Genomic DNA, 10,443 nt, shown 5'->3' with positions numbered 1-10,443 from the left:
GGCCCAGGTGAGGTGGTACGTTTCTATACTCCCAGTTCCTGGGAAGCTGAGACGGGAGGAGCCCAGGTTGGAGATGGACCTCAGCAAGTTAGTGAGACTCTGCTGCAAAACAAAAAAATAAACTAAAAAAGGGCTGGGGGGAAGGGACTGAGATCTGAATATCAGGGTAACATGTGCATGTCCATGTTTAGAACAGCACAATTCATAATAGCAAATTATGGAACACAATCATAATATTATGAACATAGGTGTTCACTACAGAATTATGGGATATACACACAATGGAATTTTACTCAGAAAAAGGAAGAACAAGAGCCGGGCATGGTGGCCTGTGCCTATAATCCCAGTACTTGGGAGCCTGAGACTGGAGGATCACAGGTTCGAGGACAACCTCAGCAAATAGTGAGACTCTCATTAACCTAGGGAGACCCTATTTCAAAGTAAAAATAAAATTTGACTAGGGGTGTAGCTAGAAGGTAGAATGCCCCTGGGTTCAATTCCCAGTGCCACAAAAATAAAAATAAAGAAGAACAAAATGATATCATTTTCAGGGAAATGGATGGACCTGGAGAACATTATGCTAAGTGAGATTAGCCAGTCACAGAAAGCGAAGAGTCACATGTTTTCTCTCATATGCAGAAGCTAGGGAGTAATCAGGAGAGCAGAGGGACTGCAGATAACAGAGGACACACCTCAGGGAGTTGTCCTAGGGGAAGTTGGGGAAGAGGGAGGACCAGTGAGGGAATGACTTCCACTGACAGCATATACATACGTGAGAATGCCAGTGTCCGTATCAGACCCTGTGTGGGGAAGGGAGGAAGTGGGGAGGGAGCCGGAAGCCCACCGAGTGCTGTGTGCATGCATGGCCCCATCACTACGAACTGCGTTATGATTTGAGACTATTATGCACCAATAAATATATTAACAAGAAGGGAGGCACCAGGTGTGGTGACACGTGTTTGTAATCCTAGCAGTTGGGTGGCTAAAACAGGAAGATCACAGATTCCAGGTTTCATGAGGTAGTGAGACTCATGAACTTAGTGAGATCCTGTTTCCAATAAAATAAAAATAAAAATAAATAGGTGTGGGGATATAGCCGGGAGGTAGAATGCCCCTGCGTTCAACCCCCAGGGCCACAAAAAAGGAGGGCTGGGGATGGTGTACTGGGAGGTAGAATGCCTCTGAGTTCCATCCCCAGTACCACACACACACTCGAAAAGTGCAGATGTGGGGCCTGGTGGTACAGCTCAGTAGCTGGGGCTTGCATGGAATGCTCAAGGCCCTGGCTTATATTCCAGGCACCCCCACCCCCACCCCACCCCAGTGCAGCTCTGTGTGCTAACTTGCAATGGCTTCCCATTCTCTCCACTAAAAATGCAGGAATCCCAGAGGCCCCAATGCTAGACATTCTTGTATTTGATTTATGTATTTACTTATTTTATTTTTTGGTACTGGGGATGGAACCCAGAAGCATTCTACCTCTGTGCTATACCCCACCCCTTTGTATAGTTATTTTATTTATTTTTTATTTTTTTTTTAATACTGGGGATGGAACCCAGGGGCATTCTACCTCCAAGATATTTTCCCCACCCTGTTTTTATTATTTTCTTTTTTCTTTCTTTTGTTGTGGGTCTGGGGACTGAACCCTGGGGCATTCTACTTCCGAGCTACACCTCCTGCCCTATTTTTTAATTTTTATTTTGAAACAGGGCCTCACTGAGTTGCAGAGGGCCTCACCAAGTAGCTGAGGCTGTCTGTGAACTGTGATCCTCAGATCTCAGCCTCCCAAATGCTGGGATTACAAACTTGCGCTGCCATCACCACACCCAGCTCTATTTTTTTTTTTTTCTTTCATGAAACAGGGTCTCACTAGTTACATAGGTCCTCAGCCCACCACACCCAGCTTTTACTTTATTTATTTAATGTAGTGGGATTGAACCCAGAGGCACTCTAACTCTGAGCTACACCCCAAACCTATTTTACTATTTTGAAACAGGTTCCTTTAAATTGCAGAGGCTGGCTGCAAACCTGTGATCTTCCTGTCTCATCCTCCCAAGTTACAAGCACGGGCCACCAGGCCTTGTTTATGTCTCCTAGTCTTAACTTAATTTTTTTGTGTGTGTGTGGTACTGGGGGTGGAGCCCAGGGGCTTCTACCTCCACCTCCGGGCTACACTCCCAGACCTATTTTATATTTTATTTGGAAACAGGGTCTCACTAAGTTGCTGAGAGCCTTACTCAGTAGCTGAGGCTGGCCTCGAACCTGCGCGATCCCCCTGTCTCAGCCTCCCAAGCACAGAGATTACAAGTGTGCGCCACCACGCCCGGCTATGTCTCCTAGCCTTAAGCCACCCAGTGTCCTAGGTGCTATGACTGCTCTTCTCCAGACCCTTCAGCCCAGACAGCCCAGGGTCTAACAGTGCTTCTTAGGCTTAAATGCGCATGCAAATCATCTGGAAACTGGCTAAAAGGCGGACTTGATTTCAGCAGGGTTTTTTGGGGGGGAGGCTAAGGTTCTGCCTTTCGGGCAAAGTCCCAGAGAATGCCCCTTGTTCCCAGTCCACAGATCACGCTCTGAGTAGGAAAGCTCTACAGCAGGAGTCGGCAAACATTGCCCGCAAAGGGTGAGATAGTAAAAATTTAGATATTATGGGTCATGGGGTGTCCAACTGCAGGATTCTGTGGTTGCAGCCTGAAAGCCATGTCATCAACAACATGGAAATGAATGGGTATGACTCTGTCTCTACAAAACCTTCCATGGCCCTCGAAATGGGAATTGCATAGAATTTTCATGTTAGGAAATTGTATTCCTTTTTTGTTTTCCCTGTACCCTTTCCTTTCTCTCTCTCTCTGTGTGTGTGTGTGTGTGCTGGGGATTGAACCTAGGGGCATTCTACTTCTGAGTCACACCCCAGGCCCTATTTTTATTTTTTGTTCTTTATTTTGAAACAGGGTCTCGCTAACTTGTGGAGAACCTCACTAAATAGTTGAGGCTGGCCTTTAACATGGAATCCTCCTGTCTCAGCCTCCTCTCAAGTACTGAGAGTATAAGTGTGCACCGCCATGCCCGACTATATCCTTTTCAAAGTATAAAGGGCTGTGCCCTTCTCAAAGTATAAAATTTAGGTCAGAGGTGTGGTAGCTCAGTGGTGGAGTGCAAGCCTGCCATGGGCAATCCGTTGAGTTCAATTCCTGCACTGTAAAAAGTAGATAAATAGCATGGGAAAGTTGAATAAATGAAGTAATGGGTTTGAGTGTCTCTGGAGACCCCCAACCCCTTAGGTCCTGGGGATTAGACCCAGGGCATTTTTCTTTGGAGCAACATCCCACAGCCTTTCCCCTCCCTTTCTCCTGGTGCTGGGGATTGAACTCAGGGGCATTCTATTTCTGCCACACATACCCCGCCCTTTTTTTATTTTTGTTTTGAAACAGGGTCTCCCTAGGTTGCTGAAAGTCTCCCTAAATTGCTGGGACTGGTCTAGAACCTGTGATCCTCCTGACTCATTCTCCCAAATACTGGCATTACTGGCATGGACCATCTGGCCTGGCCCTCTTTAAATTTTATTTTGAGAGCCTGCCATGAGGCAAGGCCAGTGCTGGGGCTTCCGAGGCCTGGATTGGAGCCCGCCAAGGGGTAAGGCCAGTGCCGGGGCCATCGAGGCTGGGATTGGAGCCTGCTGTGAGGCAAGGCCGGTGCTGGGGCCTCCGAGGCCGGGATCGGAGCCAGCTGAGGGGTTAGGCCAGTGCGGGGGCCAGCGAGGCCAGAATCGGGGCCTCCCATGAGGCAAGGCCGGTGCTAGAGTCAGCGAGGTCAGGATCAGAGTCCTCCGGTTGGCCAGGCCACTACTGGGAACGTCAAGAGTGGGATCGGAACTTGCAATGCGGCATGCACAGAGAAATAGCACAGAAAATAAAAACCAGATGCTTCCCCTAATTAGCAAAAACTAGGAGGAAAGGGGTACCAGGAGGAGGTCGAGTTATAGAAAGGGCCCTATAGCGAAGCAATTAAGGTGACCAATCAGAGGGGAGGGGATGGGATGGGGGAGGATGGAACCTCTTTAAAACTCAGGAGGTACATAAACAAATGTATCAAAGATAATCACCAATCAAACATGGGATCAAGGGAGGGGGAGGGAATGGGGTGGGGAATTGGATGAGGGCTAATTGGATGATGTGTGCTTGTATATCCTCTCAAGTCTTGTATTCCAATGTGATGAATGATTACAATGCACCAATAAAAATATTAAAAACAAAAACAAAAATAATAATAATTTTTTAAAATGTTTTATTTTGAGAGCCGAAGGTGCTAGTGCACGCCTGTAATCCCACTACTTGGGAAGCTGAGACAGGCAGGGACAAGGCCATCCTCAGCAACGTAGCAAAATAAAATATAAAATATTAAAAGGTTTTATTTTTTATTTAAAATATTTTATATTTATGCAAAATATGAAAATAGTTTAAATAAAATGTAAAATAAAGCCAGGCGTGGTGGCGCACTCTTGTAATCTCAGCATTTGGGAGACCGAGACAGGAGGATCGGAGGTTCCAGGACAGCCTCAGCTACTTAGGCCCTTTGCAACTCAGTGAGACCCTGTTTCAAAATAAACAATAAAAAATAGGGCTGGGGGTGTAGCTTGGAGGTAGAATGACCCTGGGTTCCATCCCCAGTACTGAAAAATAAAATAAAATAAAATAGAGCTGAGGTGTAGACTGGAGGTAGAAGGCCCCTGGGTTCCATCCCCAGTACCACAAAAAATTAATTAATTAATTAATTATATTTTGAAACAGGTCTCACTAAATTGCCCAGGCTCCTGAGCAGCGGGGATTGCAGCCGTGAGCCCCCTCCCGCAGCACATGCGCTGTCCTTGTGAAAATCCTGCGGTACCGGCCTGATAACCACAGCCTTGGAGGACTCGTGGGCTCCACGGGCGCCGCCGTCGGGATTGCTGTTCTCGCCCGTAGGGGGCAGCTTGGCGGCCTCCCCAGGCCGATTTACCTTCTCCCTATGCACTCAGCAGGCAATTATAGAGCTGTACCAATTACACACTGAAAAAATAGGTCTCCAGAGTAATCAGGGAAATTATCGAGGCCACAGGACCTGCGCACCCGGACCCTGGAGTGCAGGGCGGGAGGTTCTCGCCCTTCACAGGCGCAGAGCTGAACACTGGGGCTTTTTTCTGTCCTGCTTGGGGGACAAAGTCCAGTGCCCTTGCAGAGGTTATAAATGACTGTGCGATCCTTCCAAAAATGCAAATCAATCCACATGTATTGTGTGTTCCCTTAATTTCCTTTTCCTTTTTTTCTTTTTTCTTTTTTTTTTTTTTTTGCAGTACTGGGGATGGAACCCAGGGGTGTTCTATCTTGGAGCTTCACCCCCCCCCCCCCGTCCTATTTTTTATTCTGTGTGTGTGTGTGTGTGTGTGTGTGTGTGGTACTGGGGATGAAACTCAGGAGCATTTTTCCTCAGAGCTATACCCTCCCCCATATATATATAATGTATGTATGTATATGTATATGTACATACATATATATACATATATACATATATACATACACACACACACATATATACATATATACATACATACATGCATACATACATAATTTTTTGTGTGGTACTGGGGTTCCTGGAAGCCCTTCTACCTTCAGGCTATACTCCCAGACCTATTTTATACTTTTTTTATTTTTGGAAACAGGATCTCTTAAGCCAGTGGGCTGGCTTCAAACCTGCACGATCCTCCTGTCTCCGCCTCCCAAGAGTGGGGATTACAAGCGTGTGCCACCACGCCCAGCTCAGCCATATTTTTTATTCTTTATTTTGAAACAGGGTCTCATTGAGTTGCAAAGGGCCTCACTAAGTAGCTGAGGCTGGCCACAAACCTCCATCCTCCTGTTTCAGCCTCCTGAATGCTGGGATAACACACATGCGCCATCCCCCCTACCCCCACCCCCCGCCTAATTTCCTTTTTTATTGGGGGTCAGGTATTGGGAACTGAACCCAGAGGAGTCCTACCTCTAAGCTGTATCCCCAGTCCTATTTTATATATATATTCAGTGTACTGGGGATTAAACCTAGAGGCATTCTACCTTCAAGCTACACCCTAGCCTAATTTTATTTCTTATTTGGAAATAGGGTCTCACTAGGTTGATTAGAATCTCACTACTTCCCAAGGCTGTCCTTGAACCTGTGCTCCAACTGTCTCAGCCTCCCAAGTACTGGGATCACAAGCGCACCACCACATCTGGCTCTGTTTTTATTTTGAAAAAAGGTCTCTCGCAGAGCCAGCCATGGTGGCTCACACCTATAATCCCAGTATTTGAGAGTCTGAGACAGGAGAATTGCAGGATCTTGGCCAGCCTCAGCAAATTAATAAGGTAGGTCTGGCGGTATAGCTTGAATGTAGAATGCCCATGTTCCATCCCCAGTACCATAGGAAAGAAAGAAAAAACAAAAGAAAGAGAGAAAGAGAGAGAGAGAAAGGAAGGAAAAAGAATGAAGAAACAAAGAGGAAGGAAGGAAGGAAGGAAGGAAGGAAGGAAGGAAGGAAGGAAGGAAGGAAGGAAGGAAGGAAGGAAAGGTCTGGCTAATTGCTGAGGCTAGCCTCAAGCCTGTGATAATTCTCTGACTAAACCTCCAGGTACTAAGATCACAGGCGTGCCACCATGACCAGTTTACCTATGGCTTTGTGTGTGTGTGTGTGTGTGTGTGTGTGTGTGTGTTACTGGGGATTGAACCTAGAATCATTCTACCTCTGATATACACCCCAGCCTTATTTTATTTTTTGTTATGGGAACAGGTTCTTCCTAAATTGCTGGGGCTGGCCTTGAACCTGTAATCCTCCTGTCTCAGCCTCCCTAGAACTGGGATTACAGGTGTGTCTGCGAAACATTAGTTATTAAAAGGCAAGAGAGAGCCCAGCATGGTGGTACATGTTTGTAATCCTAGTACTTGGGACACTGAGACAGGAAGATCCCAGGTTCAAAGCCAGCCTCGACACCTTAGCAAAGATATCACAATTTAGTGAGACCCTGTTTCCAATTAAGAAGTAAAATCAGGCTGGGGGTTTAGCTCAGAGGTAGAATGCCTCTGGGTTCAATCCCCAGCCAAACACACACACACACACACACACACACACACACACACACACACATACACACACACACACACACAGAGCGATAGAGAGGCCAGGAATAAAAGGCCACATAGAAGCTGGGATGGTGCATGGTGGTGCAGTGTTTGTTTCCAAAAGAAAGCAAAATAGGGCTGGGGATGTAGGTCAGAGATAGAATGCACGTGGGTTCAATTCTAGTGCCAATAAATATCATAAAATAAAATAAAAGGTGTTAAGGAACTGGAGTGGTGGCACACGCCTGTAACCTTAGTACTTGGGAAGATCTGCAATTTAGTGAAACCCTCAGCAATGCAGGGAAACTGCTTCAAAACAAACCAAAAACTAGAAAGGGCCAGGGGTGTAGCTCCATGATAGAATACCTTTGACCCAATCCCCAATACAATAACAAAAAAAAAAAAAAAAAACTGAGGCCAGCCAGTAATCCCAGGACTTAAGAAGCTGAGACAGGAAGATCAGAGGTTTGAGGACAGCCTCAACAAGTAATGAGATTCTCATCAACCTAGCGAGATCCTGTTTTACTTTTTTTTTTTTTTTTTTTTTTTTTTTTGGTGGTACTGGAGATGGAACCCAAGGGCCTTCTACCTCCGGGCTACACTCCCAGACCTATTTTATATTTTATTTGGAAACAGGGTCTCTTAAGACAGCTGAGGCTGGCTTCGAACCTGCGCGATCCTCCTGTCTCAGCCTCCCAAGCGCGGGGATTACAAGCGTGTGTCACCTGTTTTAAAATAACAACCAACGCCAGGTGTGGTGGTGCACCCTTGTAATCCTCCCACCCCCTGCTTGGGAGGCAGAGACAGGAGGATCACTCAGGTTCGAAGCCAGCCTCTCTGGCTTAGGAGACCCTGTTTCCAAATAAAAAATATAAAATAGGTCTGGGAGGTAGCCCGGAGGTAGAAGGGTTCTATCCCCAGTACCACCAAAAATAAATAAATAAATAAATAAATAAATAAATAAATAAATAAACAAACAACCAAGCCTGGTGTGGTGGTGCACATTTGTGGAGCTGGCCATTATGGTGCCCACTTGTAACCCCAGTACTCAGGAAGCTGAGACAGGAGGATCGCAGGTTCACGGGCAGCCTCAGCTACTTAGTGAGGCCTTCTGCAACTTAGTGAGACTCTATTCAAGATGAACATTAAATAATAGGGCTGGGGGTATAGCTCGGAGGTAGAATGCCCCTGGATGCAATCTAAGGTTCTGCAAAAAATAAAAATAAATAAATAAAATACTAAGAGGTCTGGGCCTGTGGGTGGAGCCCAGGGCAGAGCACCTGCTTGGTAGGCGGGAGACCTTGTGTTCTTTAAAAAGCAAAGCTGAGCCGGGCATGGTGGTACACACTTGTAATTCCAGTACATGGGAGGCTGAGACAGGAGTTTGGCAGGTTTAACAACAGCCTCAGCTACTTAGTGAGGCCTTCTGCAAATTAGTGAGGCCCTGTTTCAAAAATAAAGAATAAAGCTGGGCACGGGGTGGTACACACGTGTAATCCAGCATTCAGGAGGCTGAGACAGGAGGAATCCAGTTTGAGGCCAGCCTCAGCTACTTAGTGAGGCTCTCAGCAACTTAGTGAGACCTTGTTTCCAAATAAAATATAAAATAGGTCTGGAAGTATATCCCGGAGGTAGAAAGCCTCTGGGTTCCACTCCCAGTACCACAATAAATAAATAAATAAATAAATAAATAAATAAATAAATAGTAAAAAGTATATTTATAAATTGATTAGAAGCCAGGCATGGTGGCGCACACTTGTAATCCCAGCATTTGGGAGGCTAAGACCAGAGAATCACAGTTTGGGGACAGCCTCAGCTACTTAATGAGGCCCTTTGCAACTCAGTGAGACCCTGTGTCAAAATAAAGAATAAAAAATAAGGCTGAGGGTGCAGCTTGGAAATAGAATGTCTCTGCGTTCCATCTCCAGTACCAAAAAAATAAAAAATAAATAAATAAAATTGATTAGAATTATAACCATGGATAATTTTTTTCTTCTCTCTCTCTCTCTCTCTCTCTCTCTCTCTTTCTCTTTCTCTCTTTGCAGGTCTGAGAATGGAACCAGGGGTATTTGACCTCCAAGCTATACCCCCCTACCCTATTTTATTATTTGTTTGTTTGTTTGTTTTGCGGGTCTGAGGATGGAACCCAAGGGCATTCGATCTCTGAGCTATACCCCCTGCCCTATTTTTTATTCTTTATTTTAAAACCGGGTCTCACTGAGTTACACAGGGCCTCACTAAGTAGCTGAGGCTGTCGATGAACTGCGATCCTCTGGTCTCAGCCTCCAGAATGCTGGGGTTACAAGCTTGCGCCACCACGCCCCGCACTATTCTTTGTTTTTAAACAGGGTCTCACTAAATTGCAAAGGGCCTCACTGAGTAGCTGAGGCTGTCTGCACCGCAATCCTCCAATCTCCGCCTCCTGAATGCTGGAATTACAAGCATGCGCCACCACGCCCGCGAGAATTTTTTCTTCTGAGCATTTTGATATACTTGAAAACAATTTGACTTGAAAATTTTCAGAACATTTTTCAACACGCACGCTTGTAATACTAGCATTCCGGAGGCTGAGACCAGAAGATCACAGTTCGCGGACAGCCTCAGCTACTTAGGCCCTTTGCAACTCAGTGAAACCCAGTTTCAAAATAAAGAATAGCCGGGCATGGTGGCGCACGCTTGTAATCCCTGCTCTTGGGAGGCGGAGACAGGAGGATTGCACAGATTCGAAGCCAGCCTCTCTGGTTTAAGAGACCCTGTTTCCAAATAAAAAAAAGTATAAAATAGGCCTGGGAGTATAGCCCGGAGGTAGAAGGGCTTCCAGGAACCCCAGTACCACCAAAAATAAATAAATAAATAATATATTTTTATTTGATTTGATTTATATATATAAATATTATATATATGATAAAAATAGGGCAGAAGGTATAGCTCAGAGGTAGAATGCCTTTGGGTTCCATCCCCAGACCCCCCCAAAAAATATATTACACTTGAGAGATGATTTTTTTTTTATGTGTTCCATGTCAATATGATGAAATTTTGTCCTTTCTGAAGAACTAAGGCATTAAGGAAAATAGCAAATATTTAAAAATGAAACTGTTACACTTTTCCTAAAAAGGGGGGGCTGGGGGTGTAGCTTAGAGGCCAAATGTCTTGGGTTTAATCCCTAGTACCACACATACACACACAGCAGGGCATGGTGGCTCACACTTGTAATCCCAGTACTTGGGAGGCTGACACAGGAGAATCACGGGTTCACAGCCAGTTCTACAACTTGTGAGGCTCTGTTTCCAAAATAAAAATAAAATAGGGCTGGGTGTG

Source organism: Muscardinus avellanarius (assembly GCF_963383645.1).
Source record: "Muscardinus avellanarius genome assembly, chromosome: 8".
Lineage (NCBI taxonomy): Eukaryota > Metazoa > Chordata > Mammalia > Rodentia > Gliridae > Muscardinus > Muscardinus avellanarius.
Note: the sequence above shows the minus strand (reverse complement) of the source record.